This window comes from Mus musculus, chromosome 13 (assembly GCF_000001635.26).
Source record: "Mus musculus strain C57BL/6J chromosome 13, GRCm38.p6 C57BL/6J".
NCBI classification, from domain to species: Eukaryota; Metazoa; Chordata; class Mammalia; order Rodentia; family Muridae; genus Mus; species Mus musculus.
Window position 1 is genome coordinate 65,740,632 of NC_000079.6, and position 20,791 is coordinate 65,761,422.

At 40.9% G+C, this 20,791-nt stretch overlaps 1 pseudogene; it reads right to left on the reverse strand.

Moving 5' to 3' along the window:
• The window catches only part of Vmn2r-ps98 (vomeronasal 2, receptor, pseudogene 98), a 77,739-nt pseudogene that overhangs the window by 12,839 nt on the left and 44,109 nt on the right, over positions 1-20,791 (reverse strand).

Genomic DNA, 20,791 nt, shown 5'->3' on the forward strand with positions numbered 1-20,791 from the left:
AAAAACAAAACAAAACAAAAACAAAAAACAAAAAGACCTTGGAAATCAAACTGACCGGAGTTAAATTCCAATTTGGACATTCACCAGCTGTGGGACTTAAATTACTAATCTGTAAAAGGTGGGGCTGATAGTAATTTTTCCCCACAGTACCGTGAGAATTAATCTAACCCTTTGTAAACCGTTTGTGTTTTATTATTTATCAGGAACATTGGGTAGTAGTAGCTATTGTAATTATTTCATTTATAAAGTTTGTAGAGTTGTGCAGAATGGAGTTTATCAAACCTAAGTATGTGAAAGTATACATCTTGAAATTGTTAAAATCAGATTTATCTTATAAAATTATAGTTTTAAAAGAATGCAGCTAGAAATTAGAATAGGAAATAATTCCATGGTATTGTTCAAGTGATTTAAAATTCTATCGGATAACTAAAGAAACTGAAATTCATCTATTAAGGTAGCATACAGTCCATAAAATATTCTATATTATGCTAAGATACCATTCTTCTTAAATGTGATTTCTAAAGTTAACTAAATCTGTTTTTAATGAGAAAATTTATCTGGGTTTGAATATTCTTTTTTTTTTCCTTTTAGGCAATATGTCAGTATTGAGTGAATCCAGACATCATAGCTCGGTAAGGCATAGTGATATTGATTGCTTCTTTGTCTCAGGAAGTATAAGAACTGACAGATCTCAAAGGTCTGTATTCTTGTTTAAGAAAATTGACACACATATAAATGTGTGTGTGTATCTGAATTGATAACAATGTATTCTTTAGAAAATATTTTGATATTTCTCAGTCAAATCTATCCCTTTGTTCAAATTACCTGGAGTCCATTATCACAGGTGTTGGGAAATTAGAAACTTGCTATTTGGTGTAAGTTGCAATATACGGGGAAGACTATCTTAAATTGAGTAATGTGTTATCTCATATAGATGAGGGATTCTGAATATTTTCCATATCTTTTTGTTGTTTGTTAAGGGGAAACTTCTGGTATCCTGTGTCTTCAGACTTTCTGTTCTTCTGTTCAAGTAATTCTCCTCCCTTCATGTAGGTAAACATACTAACTTTTGGGTTGTGATAATTTTGTATCATTGAGTTGAATCATCTGGGCAGTCTTTTTTTTAATGAAATTTCAGGCTTATGTATGTACTACTTACTAGTATTAGAAGCATTTGTTTAGGATTTTTCTTTAGTTTTTTCTTGTCAGATTGAAAGAACCTAGTGGGGAAACCCCCCACTTAATTTCCGAATCAGAGTGCACCCAAGGAACACGAGAGACCGTCTTGATGCAAACACACAGAGTAGTTTAATGACGGAGCTCCGAGCCAACCTGTATCTCACACAGGAGACAGAGGTTGTTGACCACGAGGCTCGAAAGCTAAGGGGTTTTATAGAAAAGGGTCTGGCGCTGGGGGAGGAATTGGCACCGTTTCACACGATTGGTTCATATAAACACCAGCAGAATGATTACACACCAGAAAAAGATTATGTCAGGTCCGTGAGTCAGGAATTCTGAGGGCCAGGTGCTTATTGAAGTCAGCAGAACATCTGGTTAACTTTTAACCAAGGTAGACAGGGTGGGAGATAGGGAGGCGCCTGGCCAATCCCCACATTCTTGTATATCTTCTCTATCTTTGTGGATAGCCAGTTCCTGGGATGACTTTACAGCCTTTGTTCTTTGCTCTAGGCCCAAAAAGCCTTCCTAACTAGCAAGCTTCTTGAGTCATGGATCTTGAATTTTAATTTTCTTTCACCTAGAAGTAGAGATAAGGATTTGTTTAATTCCCTACCAAAAGCTCCTTGACAAAGCCTTGCCTGCCTTCCTGCCCTCAGATCAGCCTGGAAATCAACCCCTGAGGAGCCTTTGTCAGATTTAAACACACAATACCACTCCTGGTGTCCTGTCTTTTGGAATGTCAGCCTTGATTCCCATGGGCAGGCTTCATGCTCACTGTGATTCATGCCTAGCCCTGACCTGGGAGAACTTTCACAGATGGGATGCTGTGTTTCTCTCATGAGTTTAGAACACCCAGGGCTTGAAATCAGACAGTGCCCTGGCTTAGATTTAAAAGCCTTTTAAAAAATGGAGTCTGACTCTCAGTTCCTCCTGTTCCAGTGAAATGCCCTGTCATTCACACAGACAGCTGTGGTGGACTGTGCTTCTCAGATCCTTGGTGGGTGAGAAACAGTCAATGTTGCCTGTTGCTGTAAGACCCCAACTCATTGTGTTTCTTAGACCCCTAGAAATGAAGCCCAGCATGGAGTTCTTTGTTCTTTCACCTTCAGCCTGAAAGAAGCCCAGCATGGAGTTCTTTGTTCTTTTGCCTTCAGCCTGAAAGGTGAGATGGGTGACCCACCTAGGCATCTGACCCATTGTGTAAGGGACCAAGAACATTTACACAACTTCCCCAGTCTTCGTGATCCATCCTTCCCCTCCCCTTGGGAGAGATGAGCTGTAATTCACCATCCCCATTTTTATGATGCTTATCCTGTCCTTCCCTCACTTTATGGTTCATTCTTTAAAAACCTCCACTGCAACTGCTGGAGGTCTATCTCCTCTGCCCCTTGTGGGTTACGAGCTCAGTCTCAGCATGCTGATACTATTTGAATAAACGTCATGCAATATTGCATCAAGAACTGTTTTTCTCGAGGTATTGGAGAGTCGGCTCATCCTGGGTCTTGAGCAAGGGTCTCCCCTGAAATGGCTGTCTTTCACTACCATCAGCACAGGTGGATATTGGGTGCCATATCAGTGCCCAGGTGAGGCCAGGAGCTGTCAGTTCTAGTTTTTATGGCCAGCTTCCCTCAGCAGAGGGGCACGGTAAGTGGCTTCAGGTCCTAACTGTTCTGTTGGAACCCACCAGGAGCACCCGTCTTAGGTCAGCTCTGGGGTGTGTGCACTTAGTTGGCCTCTCTCAGGATGGCACACAGTGAGTCTGCAGACAGAGTTCCTCACAAACATTATGGAGCAGACTCTTAAAGAGACAGGCACTGAGGTGGGCACTGGCACCTAACTGTCTTCTGTCATAATGTTAGATGTGGACTTGTGAGAGAGAGCAGGGTGAGATATTAAAATCCAGTTCACAAGGAATGGAGGCCCAGACCTGCCCCTCACAGTGTCTGCTGTGGGGAACCTGCTGAGGAAGGCACAGGCAGGGGACAGAAAAGCCACAGGTGCCCAGGACTGAGGGACTCCCATGTGCTGCCAGGACCTCTCTCAGGGTTGAGAAACATGTTTATTCCTCCACAGAAAAGCCTGAAAAGTGGCTCAGGACAGGACCCTGGCGATTCAAGAGTAGAAACCAGCCTCAGAGGAGGAATCTGACTCAGAAAATAAATTCACAAAACATTGTGAACATAAAGGGCCTACTGTGGGCATTTAAACAGGAACCAGTCCACAGGACCCCCTGAAAAACATGAAAAGACAGCACAGGGTCCTGCTTGCTCTGTTGCTGGTGTCCCCCGAGCTCAGCCATGGGGTGAATTGTCAGGCTGTGTCCGTGTGAGTGTGAACAATGACTCAGAAGATGAAGATGACTCGTGGGAACCTCTGTCCTCTACTCAGCTCAGGACTTCTCACAGTCTGTGTAAAATAGCCAGAGCCTGCCTGAGCAAAGATGGATTCTCACTGGGGAGAGACAGAGATGAGGATGTGACTCAGACAGAGAGAGCTGAGAATTCTGAGACACGGAGGAGAGAGGTCACCTACAGGATGCTATGGGCACAGGGGCTTGAGGGGGGCACAGTTGGGAGGAATGGCTCCCCAGAAAATGACCTGCTGGGGACAGCAAGCCATGACAGAGACTGCCTGTAACAGGACAGGATGGAAACATCTCAGGAGCCTGTGGCAGCTCCTTGTAAAAATCCGTTGTTCCCTTAGACCAGATTTCATTCACACATTCGTGTGTGACTGCTTTTCAGTTGCCCCTGATGTGGATAATAATTCTTTTATACCCGACTTTCTTTCTTTTTCTCCATCTACTACAGTGAGTTCTGTGAAACGAGATGTTCCCTGATGTCACAATTCTTAAAAGATTAAAAACTGAGGCCTGGGTGCATGCTTGTGCTCTCATTTTGGAAACAATGCAATAACTGCACAATGGCAATTCCGGATTCATGCTTGACTTGCAGAGAACGTTTGAGAGGAATGATTAGAAAATGAACTAGCGCCAACATCGGGACTCCGGGAAAGGAAATAACTTATGAAATGAGTTTTGCACAGCAGTTGAGAGTAGTTCCTGGATGAACAAGTATAGAATATTTAAAATCTTATACTTGTAAAAGTAAGTCAGAGCACGGGGACTCTCGGGAGAGTCACTGTGTGCAGTGTGCTGAGGTGGAAAGCCAGTGGAACCACTGAGTTAAGGGTTGACTTGATTTTTTCTGGCTGATGCCTGGCAGATTTGCCTACGTTTTTACCATAAGAGCTTAACAGGAAAATGCAAGCTAACCTCAGAGCTTTGAGCTCTTAAGTATAATAAGTTAAAGTTTCAACAATGATAAGTTTGCAATTATTATTACTTTGCCCAGAAGCCTGGGAATAGGGAAAGGTGGAAACTTTGGGGAACAATTTTAATTGTTGATTCTTGTGGGATTCCATTATTCTTTTGAATTTGATTTGTCAAGGAATATACAGTGTCTTTTTTTCTACCTGCTTTTGGAGTGTCAATAAAAGACTGGGGCAGGAGGAAGGCGAGAGAGGCTTAGAAGAGGAGGTGGAGAGTGAGTGAGTGAAAGGAGAATGCATGTGGAGTATGTGTGTGTATGGCATGTATGAGGCATGTGTGTGAGGCATGTGTGAGGCCTGTGTGATGCATGTGTGAAGCGTGTGTGTGAGGCATTTGTGAGGCATGTGTGAGGCATGTGAGCTGTGTATGTGTAGGGCTAGTGTGAGGCATGTGAGACATGTGTGAAGCATGTGTGAGGCATGTGTGTGGTGTTGTGAGGCACCTGTGTGTAAAGCACACAGAAGAAAGCAGAGCGCGCAGCCTTGAGCTGTGAGCAAGCAAGCAAGGAGTGCAGAGAGTGAGAGAGAAACTCTAAGCCTTGAAAAACTGCCTGTCAGCTTGCACACAAAAAAGCAGTCTGTGTCTGTTTATTAAGTGCCTCCCAGATAGCCCCACTTCTAGGTGAAAACTCTGATCCCGAGCCGAGGCTAGACTCCTCCGCTGTTCAGGATCACAAGTCTGGCTCCAGGTTAGAAATTCATTTCATGGCCTCTGAAAAGTCCTTGGTCTTTGTTTTCTCCCTGTGGCCATCGGAAGTCATTTATAAACCGAGGAAGAAACTTTATTTCCAGGTTTCAGCGAGTCAGAGGTTGAACTTTATTAATTATCAATAATAATGATTAAAATAAAAGCTGTGATGCGGTGTTTGCTTCCAGCCTGCCACCACAGTTTGGTGAGGTGAATGGGGAGGAGTTCGTTGGGGTTGCAGCACTCGCTCACAGCTCCCCAGGAAAACGTGAGTTTTATTTTTCATCTCTTCTAAAGTTTAAGTAAAATCTTCATTTCTTCCAAAAAGAAAAATACTTGAGACAAGACTTTAAACCCGCCTCCGGCGAGTGAGCATGTGCAGATTCCCAATCCTGTTCTTGTCGCCTCAGGGGACCACGACGGCAAAAGTTCAAATGTAAAAACTGAGAACAGGTACCTTAGTGGTTAAGGGCACAAACTGTTCTCCCAAAGGTCATGAGTTTGAATTACAGCAGGTGCTGTGATATTTTGTACCTTCTTTTGGTGGCTGAATAGATGACCACGAATTCTGGCTCACTCTTGTGGCCTCCGGGTTTAAACGCAGGCAGAATTCTAAACATAATAAAAAAAATAAATCTTAGGGAAAAGAAAGAAAGAAAGAAAGAAAGAAAGAAAGAAAGAAAGAAAGAAAGAAAGAAAGAAAGAAAGAAAGAAAGAAAGAAAGAAAGAAAGAAAGAAAGAAAGAAAGAAAGAAAGAAAGAAAGGAAGGAAGAAAGAAAGAAGAAAATTCCTTATGGAAGTTTCTTATAGATTTGGGAATTTTGACTGGATGAGCGATCCTGCTTTCATTTCTCCTTCCAGGCGTCTTTAAGAGCTGAGGGTCTGCTCTCAGGGCCGCTCAGAGGGAGACAGAGATGAAGCGAGGTCAGGAGCTGTAATGAGACGAGCTCATCACTAGTGGGCAACCTTCCCGGGATGGGAACTGGAAGTAGCAGCCCCACCCCAGTGCCTCCAGCGCCTGCAGCAACTTAGGGTCATGGGGGCCTGGGCTAAGGGACAGAGAGCTCGTGCACGTTCCTATGTGTGTGGCAGGGCGGGGTCCATGGGACAGGCTGGGAGGCAGGGCCTGAAGGCGAGGGCAATGACCCCGAGCTCTCAGCAGGATCCCAGCAGCAGGCATGGCCATGTTGGAGAGCTTAGGGTTCACGAGGGGTCATGCGTTGTCACACCCTACTCTGTCCTCCTTCTGGTCGGTCCAGCCAATGCTCAGGCCCTCCCCTTAACCCCCTCCCTCCTCTCTCTTCCCCCTCAGGCTTGGGTCAGGCAGCTGTCATGGGGCTGGGCGAGAGGGCGAGGCTGGAGGGTGGCCAGAGTTCACCCGGGGTCTCCTGGATGGCTTGGTGATCCCAGTCCCTGGTGGCAGTGACCAACAACCACCTATGTGATCCCTGACCTATGACTTGGACACCGACTTTACACCTAACCTGGATATCATATGTAAACCCCCACCTTTGATCCCATCATGACCTCTATATTGCCCTGTGCCCTGGATGACACTGTCCTGTAACCCTGACATGACCTCGACACTGTCCACCTCACTCCAACCCAGCCTCAGCCCTGCCCACTAGGCACTCCAGGTTCTGACCCCTAGCCCCCTACCGTATGCACCAGTGATTCATGGTGACATCAGGATCCGCCCCCCTCCCCCAGCCCAATGTCACATGCCTTGGCCCAGACTTCCCAGGAGTTGGGGGGTGGGGGTCACTCACCACTCTGTGTCCCATCATCATCAAAAGGCCTCGCTCAGGTTGTAAGCTGAATGGGGCGCCTAGGAGCAGAGCTTGGGCAGGGTTGGGGTGTCTTTGGGTCAGGAGTCACACGGTGGGGTGTAACTGTGTCACAATGGCAGTTATGGGTGACAGGATCAGGGCATCGGGGGCTATTGGTGAAGGTTCAGCCTCAGTTTTAATAGACAGCTCAGTAATGGAGAGGTCATGCAAAAGAGTTGAGGGTTGGCGTCATGAAGCGAGCCTATGAGAGGCTATTGGTGGGGCCTATTTTCAGCAGAAGACCCCACTTGTGAGAGATGCCAGTACCATGGTATGATCTCCAAGAATAGCAGCATCAGTGAAGTGGATCCACCTGAGCCTAGAGTGCTGCAGAAGACAGAGCTGGAGACTTGAAGCCAGCCCCTTGGAGGAGGCCAGAAGATACTGCCTTTGAACAACCACCACTCCAAAATTTTAAAGCTCATTGTATCAGAGCCAAGGCTTGTAGTAAAACTCCTTCAGAGGGATCAGCTGATAAAATATCCATATAAGGAACAATAGACACTGAAAGATTCAACGTCCTAACTTCTTGTTTCCAAGCAGCAACAAAATTTTTTACATAATGGAAAGTTATTAGCCATTCCTTGGGGCAAAAGTTTCCAATGAAGTTGCTTTGTGGGTACCTAAAAGGGAGTGAGGAAGGGGACATAATAAAAGGGTGGGTAGGATCAGGTATGGGAAGAGACAAGAGAGAAGTACAGAGGATCAGGAAATATAAATACTTAGCACTAGAGGATGGGGAACTGGGGGTAGCCTCTAGAAAGTCCCAGATACCAGGGAAGTGAGAGGTTCCCAGGACCCAAGGGGAATGACATTAGCCAAAATATCCAACAAAGGGGAGATAGAACCTGTAGAGACCACTTCCAGTAGATAGGCACGGGCACCAGTTGAGGGATTGGGACACCATCCTTCTCAAAACTTTTAACCCAGAGTCATTTCTGTCTAAGCACAGGCAAGACCCCCTCAGAAGAGTTAGGAAGGGCTGACAGAACTGAAGGGGATTGCAACCCCATAGGAAGAACAAATCAACCCACTGGACCACAAAGAGCATCCAGGGTCTAAACCACCTACCAAAGAGTATGAATGGAGAGATGCATGGCTCCAGCTCTATATGTAGCAGAGGATGGCTTCATCTGGCACCAGTGGGAGAGGAGGCCCTTGGTCCTGTGGAGGCTTGATGCCCCAGTGTAGGGCGATGCTAGAGCAGTGTGAATCTGGAGTGGGTGGAGGCAAAGAGGAGAGGGGGATGGGATGGTGAGTGTTTGGAGGGGAAATAGGGAAGGGGATTATTATTTCAATTGTAAACAAATAAAATGATAAATAAAAACAGGAAAGATGTCTCCATTATATCAAATTAATATCTTTCTGATGACTACAACAGAACAGGAAGGTCAGATAATGGTAATTGAGAGAAAATTGCAAAGAAAAAAAGGCAAAGGAAAGGCAACTGTGGTAAATGCAACAGTGGTGTATTGTAATTCCAACTAAAATGTTAAATAAGACCAAATAAGATGCATATGTAAAGAAAGCAGAAGATGGCATTTGACAGTAATCACTCCCTATGATAGCATTTTAATAATACCGTGTTATGTGATGAGCTTTTAATCTTCTTAGTCACTGCTATTTTAATGTCAGACTGATTTCTAGCTACTTAGAAGGAAGCTTCAGGAATCTGTTAGGGAGAAAACCTCACACGTGTGTTTTCCTTGCTCGATTAAGCATGGCCACGTTCTCTGTCACAATTATTTTTCTTTTCAAAGGTGCTATTGGAAGTTCAATCGTGAATGCAAGTTTATAATCAGAAAAGAGGTTCTTGTAAATCATACATGAAAGCAAGTCTGTTTAATCATTGATAATTTAGACATGAACATTAATGTCTCATTTTTTCATTCATCTGGTAGCCATTATGTTTTTAGAAAATGATTTCTACATATAGGGTGCCATCCTGGAGAACTTCATGAAGGTATGATGTCATCCATCCTTAATGTCATAGAGCATTTTATGTGATTCATCTCAGGAATGGAGTGGTACAATGTACACTGATGGTCTTCTCTTTTTTCTCTCTCTTTTTCTATTATTGAACATAGGTTGCCTCTCTTCTTACCCATCTCCTTCCATATTTTCCTGCCCTGTGCCACACATTCAAATCCATACCTTTCTTTCTTTTTGCTGTTATGGACTAAACATCTGAATTATTATTGTTGTTATCATCATCATTTTATTAATCATAAAAAACAAATAACTGGAATACGACAAAATGAAAAATAAAGAGATGAAAAGAAGATAAAGAAAAAGTATAAGAAATCTATACACACAGACCCAAATTCACAAAAAAAATTTACATAAAAATTTAAACTATAAAACACAATATACTTAAAAAGGAACTTTGAGATTAAAATCAAAAAACAAAACACAACAAAACAAATGAACACAGAAACCAAACAAATCTAAAAGTCCTGGAAAAGCATTGTGAGACGAAGAACCACCAACAATGTCTTTGAGTTTGTTTGGTGTTTCCCATCTGCTGCTGGGCATAAGGTTTGCCCTTAAGAATAGTTTGAATACCCCGTGAATGTCCTACTATTGAGTGCATCTCTTGAAAAAAGAGATTCTTGTAAATCATACCTGAAAGCAATTCTGTTAAATCATTTTTAATATAGACAGGAACTTTAATGTCTCCTGCTTCATTCATCTTGTGACCACTATATTTCTATAAAATGATTTCTACATATAGGATGCCATCCTCAACAACTTCGTGGGATAGATGCCCATGTATAATGTCATCCTTCATATCATAGAGCATTTTATATCATAAAAAACAATTAATATTGTTTTTTTGTAAATGACTATCAGCTGGATTGGAATGGCGATGTAGTTCCATTCCCCTCTCAGTATTGAGACCCCATTTTGAACAGAACCATGCAGGCCCTGTGCATGCTGCCACATTCTCTGTAACTTCATATGTGCATCTTTCATGTTTTAGAAGTCCTGTTTTCCATGGTGACTGTTCTCAATCCCCTCTGGCACTGATATACTTCTACCTATACTTCCACCATATTTCCTGAGTCCTGACGCAAGGGATTTTATGGAGCCAGCCCATTTATAAATGTGTGTTCCAAAGTCTTTCAGATTCTCAATACTGACTGGCTAAGGTTTTTTTGTTTCTATCTATTACAGAAGGAAATATATCTGATGGTGGCTGATCAATACCCTGATTTTTATGTATAGCAGAATGTCTTTAAGAATGATTTTACTGCTGTGTGACCTTAGGAAAACATAAATATATGCAATTTTAACACAGTCTCTACAATTTATGTTTCAAAATATAAATGTATATGCAAATATGTGCACATTCAGTAAGAATTAATGAAATAAGAGGCCATGTGCATTTTAGGAGTGCAGGGAGTGGGACAAAGGGTGTTTTGGAGACAGGAAATATACAAAAAGAACAACTGAATGACAATGTCAAAAATAAACTACCAAATAATATTTAAAAAATAAAGCAGCAAACAATATTTTGAGAGAAAAATGACACTGACCTTCAACACCTGATGTAAAGAACAATGTGTGTGTGTTTTATGTGCATGTTTGTGTGTGTAATATTAAACTGAAATAATCTTTAGTCTCATATTTTGATAAAATTTATGATGAGACCCTTCATCTAGAGTGATTTATATGTCCATAGAATTCACTGACCTCACTGTGGTGAAGTTCTTGTGGGAGATAATTCTATTAGTGATTTTTCTCACTTAATGAAACACAGTCATTTCATAAGGAAACTGTCTTTTCACATACATTTACAAAGCCTTATTTTGCAGGCACAATCTGAATCTCAATGTCCTTTTCATAGAATGGTCCCTTCTTTGTATGTTATCTGGTATTCTTAGGATCTCCCTAGTACATTGGAAAGCTATCCCAAAGTGCAGCGCTTCTGTGCTATCACATGCATTACTGTCACGGTGCTTCTCACACTGCTAACATGCATTCTTCTTTCTCTTTTCAAATCAGTGCCTTTTATTGCATCAGGAAGCTATGAGATTCCAAATCCCAACAGAGGCAATTCACCATTTAGGTGATGTCTTAGATTCTGTTGCTGTAAAAACCACCATAGTCAAAAGAATCATGTGAGAAAAGTATTTATTGACTTATGTACCTTGGGCACAGTATATTGAGTGAAGCCAGGGCCTTTCTCTACACAAAGGATAAACAGGATGAGAAAGAAATTAGGGAAACAACACCCTTCACAATAGTCACAAATAATATGAAATACCTTGGTGTGACTCTAACTAAGAAAGTGAAAGATGAAGAAAGAAATCAAAGAAGATCTCAGAAGATGGAAAGATTTCCCATGCTCATGGATTGGCCGGATCCATATACCAAAAATGGCTATCTTGCCAAAAGCAATCTACAGATTCAATGCAATCCCCATCAAAATTCCAACTCAATTCTTCATTGAATTAGAAAGGGCAATTTGCAAATTCATCTGGAATAAGAAAAAAACCTAGGATAGCAAAAGCTATTCTCAATGATAAAAGAACCTCTGGTGAAATCACCCTGCCTGACCCCAAGCTGTACTACATAACAATTGTGATAAAACCTGCATGGTACTGGTACAACGACAGACAGGTAGACCAATGGAATAGAATTGAAGACCTAAAAAGGAACCCAGGCACCTATGATCACTTGATCTTTGACAAGGGAGCTAAAACTATGACAGCATATGCTGAAGAGGATGTGGAGAAAGAGCACTCCTCTTTTACTGGTGGGATTGCAAGCTTGTATAACCACTCTAGAAGTCAGTCTGATGGTTCCTCAGAAAATTGGACATAGTACCAGAAGATCAAGCAATACCTCTCCTGGGCATATACCCAGAAGATGTTCCAACTTGTAATAAGGACACATGCTCTACTATATTCATAGCAGCCTTACTTATAATAGCCAGAAGTGGAAAGGACCCAGATGTCCCTCAATACAGGAATGGATACAGAAAATGTGGTACTTTTACACAATGGAGTACTACTGAGCTATTAAAAGAATGAATTTATGAAATTCTTAGGCAATTGGGTATCTGGATGATATCATCCTGAGTGAGGTAACCCAATCACAAAAGAACACACATGATATGCATTCACTGATAAGCGGATATTAGCCCAGAAACGCAGAATACCCAAGATACAATTTGCAAAACACATGAAACTCAAGAAGAAAGTAGACCAAAGGGTAGATAGTTTGTTCCTTCTTAGAAGGGGAAACAAGCAGGGCAGTGGTGGCGCACACCTTTAATCCCAGCACTTGGGAGACAGAGGCATGTGGATTTCTGAGTTTCAAGGCCAGCCTGGTCTACCTTGTGAGTTCCAGGACAGCCAGGACTATACAGAGGAACCCTGTCCAAAAAGAAAAGGGCGGGGACAAAATACCCATGGAAGGAGTTACAGAGACAAAGTTTGGAGCTGAGACTGAAGGATGGACCATACAAAGACTGCCCCACCAGGGCATTCATCCCATAAACAACCACCAAACCCAGACACTACTGCATATGCCAGCAAGATTTTGCTGACAGGACCTGGCTATAGCTGTCTCTTGTGACGCTATGCCAGTGCCTGGCAAGTACAGAAATAGATGCACACAGTCATCTATTGAATGAAACACACGCCCCCCAATGAAGGAGCTAGAGAAACTACCCAAGGAGCTAAAGGGGTCTGCAAACCTATAGGAGGAACAACAATATCAACAAACCAATAACCACAGAGCTTGTGTCTCTAGCTGCATATGTAGCAGAAGATGGCCTAGTTGGCCATCAATGGGAGGAAAGGCCATTTTGTCTTGTGAAGATTATATGCTCTAGTACAGGGGAATGACAAGGCCAGGAAGCAGGAGTGGGTGGTTTGGGGAGCAGGGCTGGGGAGGGTATAGGGGACTTTCTCAGAGGAAACTAGGAAAGGGGATAGCATTTGAAATGTAAAGGAAGAAAATATCTAAAAAAATTTTTTAAGAAAGAAAAAAAAAGACGGAAGAATCCAACCAAAGGAGGTTAATGATACACATGAAAACAGAGATAGTAAATAATAAATAATAATAAATAGTAAATAATGTTGCAAAAAAGGGAAAGCACACACACACACACCTCAACACGACCACCATCAGCAAGAACAATAACAACATACAAGGAGTTAGCCATCACTGCTCACTGATATTTATAACAATGACCTCAGTTCACCAATAAAACACACAGGGGAACAGAATGGAGGCTAACATATAATCTATCCTATTGTATACAAATAATATAGCACAACATCAAGAATAGGCTCTACTTCAAGGTAAAGGGTGGAAAAAAGACATTCCAAGAAAATGGACCAAAGAAGCAAGCTGGTACAGCTATTTACAAATACAGCAAAATAGATTTTAACCAAAAAGTAACCAAAAGAATTGGAGAAAGACACTATATATTCCTCAAAGGGGGAAAAAACCCACCAAAGATGAGGTTTAAAATTTTAACATTTATGCCTTAAATATATGATCACCAACCTTTGTAAAAGAAACAGTTTTAAAACTAAAATCACATAATGACTGTCATACATTTATTCTCAGAAATTTTAATACCCTATTTCCACCAATTGACAAATTCTTCAGACCAAAACTAAACAGAGAGATACTCAGCTAACTGACGATATGAACATGAATCCAGCTGATATTTAGAGAACTTTCAACTAAAATATAAGAGAATATACCTTCTGCTCAGCACCTCATGAAACTTACTTATAAACTGACCACATATTCAGACACATTGCAATTCTATAGACATACAAGAAAACTGAAAGAACAAATGTATCTTATCAGACTACCATGGATTACAACTAGATATCAAAAAAACAAAGAGAACACAAAGCTTACAAACTCAAGGAGGCTGCACACCTCACTAATTGTTAAGACAGAAATAAAGGAAGAAATTAGAGACTCTGTAGAATTCAATGAAAAGGACAACAATTGAGCAACATGCACAATCTTATGGAACACAAAGAAAATGAAAGTGGTGCTAAGATAAACATTCATAGAACAAAATGCCTGCATGAAAAAATTGGAGAGCTCTCATACTGGCAATTTAACACCACACTTTAAAGTCTAGAACAGAAATAAGTGAGGGAGAAATGAAAAAAAGGGAGTAGACATCAGGAAATTATCAAATTGGGGGCTGAAATCAATAAAATAGAAAGAGAAGACTACAAAGAATTAATGAAACATGGAGATGGCCTTTGAGCCTTTTATTAGACAAGATAGACAAAAACGTATTAAAAGATAGAGAATATCCAAATTAATGAAATCTAAAATGAAAATGGGGACAAAATAAATGACAATGAAGAATTCCAGAGAAGGGCAAAGACATAGTTTTTAAAAGCATGTACAACACTGCATTGGGAATTCTAAGAGATGGATAATTTACTCCATAGGTTCCACTTATCAAAATTAAGTCAAACTAACATAAGCAACTTAAACAGACCTAAACACCTAGAAAAAGAGAAGTCATTAAAAATCTGCCACCAAAAAGACCTCAGGACCATGAGTTTTGGGGTAGAATCCTAGCAGACTTTCAAGGAGGAGGTAACAAGGCTACTCCTCAAAGTATTCAACAATATTGAAAGAGAAGCAACATTGGCCAATTTATTTGGTGAACCCATGGTTACTCAAATATCCAGTCAATAAAGACTCAGGAACAAAAGAGAATTGCAGATCAACTTTCCTTAAAGTGACTGACACAAAAACACTTTATAAAGCAAAATAAATAAAAAAGAAAGAAAATAGAAAAAATATCAAAAGATCATCCACCATGATCAATGAGGTATGATTCATTAAATAGATGCAGGAATGTTTCAACATAATGTGCGTAAAGTGTAAAAAAAAAAAGAAGTAATTATCTCACTAGATGGTGAATAATTCTCTGACAATATCCAACATCACTTCATGATAAAATTCTTGGAGTGATTAAGGATACAAGGGATATACCTAAACATAATAATGTTGCCTTACAGCAAGCTTAGAGCAAACATTAAAATAAATGGAGAGACATTCAAATTAATTCCACTAATCCCCCCAAAAGATAAGGTGGTCCATTCTCTCCATATCTATTCAAAATATTATCTAAAAGTTTAGCTAGAGCAATAAAACTGAAGAAGACGAAAGTAATATAAATTATAAAGGAGGAAGTAAATTTATCTTTATTTACAGATGAAGTGATAGTATGCATGAGTGAACCAAAACTTCCCAAAGGCAATTCCTAGAGCTGATAAACACTTTCAGCAAACTTGTAGGGTACAGGATTAACTAAAAAAGAAAAGAAAAAGCAGTAGCCATCGATTGTGAAAATGAGTTTACAAGTGCAAACAAAATAAACATATATCATAATGTATGAATTGATTGTTGATACTTGTCACATTTTTTTCCCATAATAATCTTGAGGAACTCAATATAAGTGTGTAGGCTAAAATCTTACCAAGGTCTTTGTAGTCACAGATTACTTTTGGTATTATTAAAGGTCATCTAAGACTACTGTGATATGTAATAGCTTTAATATACTGATTATATACTAAAGAGTTTACTCTTGTTTAAAAATACCAAAAAGTGCAAAACCTTAACATATTGACTGCGTTTATGGGTTTTCTCTGCATTATGACTTTTTCTCATGGTTTCTCAGCTTACTGCTATGTGCAAAGGCTTTTAACACATTGCTTATCCCTAGGTTTTCTCTCCACGATGTATTCTTTTATGTTCATAGATAACTGTGTTGTGAACAGTTTTTAATCACATTGATTACATTTGTAAGATTTTTCTCCAATATGTATTCTGTTATGTATTTGAAGAGAACTATGATATCTAAATGTCAGGAACAATCAAAAGAAACTTGTCCTAAGGACTGCCTTTTTCTTATCACTCTCCATTTAACCTGAGGTTGAAACTAAGTTCAAGTCCCAAGTCCTAGGGGACCTGTGTACTTAACAATATCCGGCCAGGTTTCATTATTCACGTTTTGTTCCCATCTAAATGATGACTGTTCCTAAGTATAATTTCTGTTACTTGTGTTTTATTCCTCAAAACATAGTGCCTGTTCCTAACCACAAAAGAACAAATGGCCATGATACGGTAGACCATAAAATCTACATCTTGTATCATTTGACATAAAGTAACAACATAGAAAAATCATGATTGAGGTGGGGGTGGGGGGGTGGGGGGATGGGAATGTAGTTGTAACTTGGCACAGGATGTTGTGGTTTCAAACCTGCAGCTTATATACTTTTATATAACCTGAAGGTTTGGAAGCTATGTAACTTTCTGACTCAAGGTGGGGCTGGGGTATTGCAGCTAAGCTTCTGAGTATATTTTTGGCCCTGATTGATGAGTAGTGACTTGATTATAATAAATTATTATCATTTGCATTGTCCTGTGTTTGACTTCTGTTGGACCTCAGTCACCCCATACCATAAAGGCTTTATCACATTGCAGGTATTCATAGAATTTCTCTCCAGTATTAATAGTTCCATAATGATGAAAACTATAGAGGTGTGCAAAAGTTTCACCATACTAATGCATTCACAGTTTCTTGCCAGTACAAATTCTTATATGATGAAGAAGACTACAGAAATGTGCAATGGCTTCACTATATTATCTACAATCACAGGGTTTGTGTCTTAGAATTTCCATTGCTAGGAATAGATTTCATAACCAAGGCAACTCTTGTAAAAGCAAATATTTAATTGGGGCCGACTTACAGTTTTAGAGGTTTAGTCGATTTTCATCATATCAGGAATCATGGTAGGCATGCAGGTAAACATAATGCTGAAGAAGGAGCTGAGAGTTCTGCACCTTGATCCATAGGAAGTCAGGAAGAGACTGTCTTCTAGGGATCACACAGGAGGGTCTCTTCAGCACTGGGTGGAACTTCAAAGCCAACCCTAACAGTGATGCACTTCCTACAACAAGGCCACACCTTCTGACAATGCCACACCCTGGGTCAACCGTATTCAAGATACTACATTCCACTTGCTGGCCTGCATTTGATTGTTCAAACACGTGGGTATATGGGGACCACACTTAAACATAGTATAATACAAAATACATGAGATTCAACTTCAAAAGGACTCATCATCTATAGCAGTCTCACAAATAAATAAAGTCCAAAGTTCATCATCTGAGATTCATCCAATCACCTAACTGTAATCCCCTACATTTTCAAAAACAAATAGCACATTATATCATTGTATACCTCCAAATTCACAGGATGTACATTGCCATTCTTTTTTTTCTTTTCTTTTGTTTTGTTTTTGTTTGTTTTGTTTTAGAGACAGGGTTTCTCTGTGTAGCCTTGGCTATCCTGGAACTCTGTAAACCAAGCTAGCCTCGAACTCACAAATCCGCCTGTCTTTGCCTCCCAAGTGCTTCGATTAAAGGCGTGTACCACCACTATCAAGCTACTTTGTTATTTCTAAATAGCATTGTGAGGAAATACTGGACCACAAGAAGGCGAATCTCCAAATTCTGCATATCCGTGTCTGATTTCAAGTGTTCTTCAGTTCTTCAACACCTTTCTGCTTAGTTCACTCCAGCACAATTCTTTCTCTTTGGCTGGACTTATTTCAGGAAAGCAGTTTTCCTGAGTAGGTATCCCATAGCTCTAGCATCTCAAAATCTTGGGGTCTCCAAGGTTACTATAATATTACATCTTCATGTTCCACTGGCTGGGATCTACACATGATCTTTTGCACTCCTCAAAAGAAAGTGGGTCACTTTTCCAGCTCTTTTCTCTATAGCACCCTAGGTTCTGGTTGACTTCACTCTACAGCTGTTGCTGTTTTTCCTGCTCATCCCATGGGACTGACACCTTCAATATGCTGGGTTTTCCTGCTGGAACAGGGGTGCACTGCTTTCCGCTCAAATATTGTCTTCATTGTGCCATGTCTTAGCTGCTCTACATGACACCTTCATGCCTTCGAAACTAATACCACCTGGGTAGTTCTCACACATGACCAAGTCCAGAAGCATCACAAGGTACAACTTTGGGCATCTCTGGAACACAGCATCTTTGTCCTTCCAGAAAACACTTACCAGAAGGTTCCACTTCAGTGATGCTGGTTTCTTCTTCACCACCCCTAATTTTTATCTACAGCTAACCAACATCAATCGTCTCAGTAGTCCCTTCTACGCTTGCCTCTAAAGCCAGAGCCACAGGGACAAAGCTACTTGCTGGGGCTGGACCATGGCCTTTCTATTACATGATCACCAGCTTTCAAATTTTCAACATCTTCACTGCCTAAGCTTGGCTCTCCTGGAACTTGCTCAGTAGATTTACCTTGAATTCAGAGATCTGTGTATCCCTGTTTATTGAATGCTGGGATAAAAAGCATGGAAAACCATGCCTGGACTTAAGCTTTTCTTCACCTAAAATTCTGCACCAGGATGACTTGATCCAGATTATCTGCTTGACTCTTTTCTCCTGGGATTAACAGCATGTACCACCATGCCTGAACCTAAGAATTTCCATCTAGATGTTAAATTGAAAACTCAGAACAGGAATCACACTCCATCCCTTGTTAATTTGAAAAATATTTATATCTCCTTATGTCCACATGAAAAGAATAACCAGGTAACAATCATTACTAATGTGATACAGTTCTCCTTACCAAAACTGCAAATCCATAAGTTTAGCTGGATGGAATCTTGCCTTAACATCACCTTTCCCTTAATGTCATATAATATTTTTGATCATAAGATTTAGGTTCATTCAACTTCCAAGTGAGTCTGTCTTCCTTCCTCCTTCCTCCTTCCTCCTCTCCTCTCCTCTCCTCTCCTCTCCTCTCCTCCCCTCCCCTCCCCTCCCCTCCCCTCCCCTCCCCTCCCCTCCCCTCCCCTCCCCTCCCCTCCACTCCCCTCCCCTCCCCTCCCCTCCTTTCCTTTCCTTCCTATCTTTGTTTCTTTCTTTTTTTGAGGCAGGCTATCCTGGAACTCACTTTGTAGACCAGGATCGACTTAAACTAAGAAATCTGCTTGTCTCTGCCTCCAGAGTGCTGGGATTAAAGGCCTGTGCCACCGCACCCAGGAAGCTTTTTTTAATTGAACCTTACATTTTATATTTTTCCATTCTAAGATTATGCCTTTTTTTTTTTTTTTTGGTTTTTTTGAGACAAGGTTTCTCTGTGTAGCCCTGGCTGTCCTGGCACTCACTTTGTAGACCAGGCTGACCTCTAACTCAAAAATCCGTCTGCCTCTGCTTCCCGAGTGCTGGGACTAAAGGCATGTGCCATCATGCCCGGCTATGCTTGATCAAAACAATCATCATGAGAGTAAACACAGGACAAAGGCTATGCAGGCTTTCCTGATACTTCTTTTGTCAATGCATCACTCTTCAGACAAGGTCAAAAAGCAACAACATTCTTAAGTAAAACATCATATAAACATATACAGAGTTCAAATCGCTCCCCAGTACCTATGTGTTCCACATTCCTCCTAGGATGTCCCATTAAGTTCCACTTAATACATGTACAAATCCAAAGTCTAAAATTCAACATTGCTCCAAACAAAAACATGGCCAGGCCTATCATAGCAATACTTAAGTCTGGGGTACTAACTTCAGTCTTAGAAAGAATTTCCTTTGCTCAGAAGACAAACTGTGACCAAGGCAACTGTTTTAAAGGTAAGTATTTATTTGGGCCTGGCTTACAGTTTCAAATATTTAGTTTATTACCATTATAGCAGGAAGCATGGCAGCATGAAGGCAGCCATGATGCTAAAGAAGGAGCTGAGAATTCTGCATCTTCATGAGAAGGCAGGCAGGAAGAGACTATCTTACAGCCAAACAGTAGGTGGGGCTGCTTTGTACTGGCCAAAGCTCCAAACACCACCACCCCAGTAATTCACTTCCTTCAAAAAAGTAACATCTATTTCTACAAGACACACCTACTAATAGTGCCACTGCTTAGGGCCAAGCATATTCAAATTAATACAGTTATTATCTACTATAAATACTTTCATACATTTAAATATGATTGGGACATGCAAAGGCTTTACCACATTGGTTATATTGACAAGGTTTCTCTCTAGTATGTGTTCTTTTATGTATTCAGAGACTACTGTGGCATGTAAAGGATTTTCCAACTTGACCACATTCACAAATGTTGGGAGCCAACCTACAGCTCACAAGAAAAGGGGTACACCTGGGAGGCAGACTGGAGCTGAAAGAGAACTAGATGGTCTGGAGAAATAATGGAGCTAAGTCAAGGTTCCTGATCAAAGCTCAAATGTTTAATAGCAAATGTGCTTATAAAGGGGAGGAGACCCATTCCTGCCAATCCATTCTTGGTGCCTGAAACCAGCTGCAGGTGAGGACAGTGCAGGACAGGGTGTAGTCTCTGGAATATCTCAGGGGCCTCTCAGCAGGCAGCAACCTCTTGAAGGAAAACAGCAGCAGTGGCTTAACAACAGAGCCATCTAGGCAGGAAGGCTCCACCCAAGGTGGTCTAATTCTCAGTGGCAGCAAGGTCAAAGTCGGAATCAGCCTGCTTTAGGCTGGGAGAGCCTACTCAAAATATTTCTTTCCATTATGTGTTCTTTTATGTCTTTGGGGACTATAGTGATATGCATAGACTTTTCCACACTCATTGCATTTGTAAGGTTTCTCTAAAATGTGTGTTCCTTTAAGTATTTGGAGTGTACTGTGACATGCAAAGGCTTTAACACATTTATTACAATCACAGGGCTTCTCTCAACTATGTGCTCATTTATG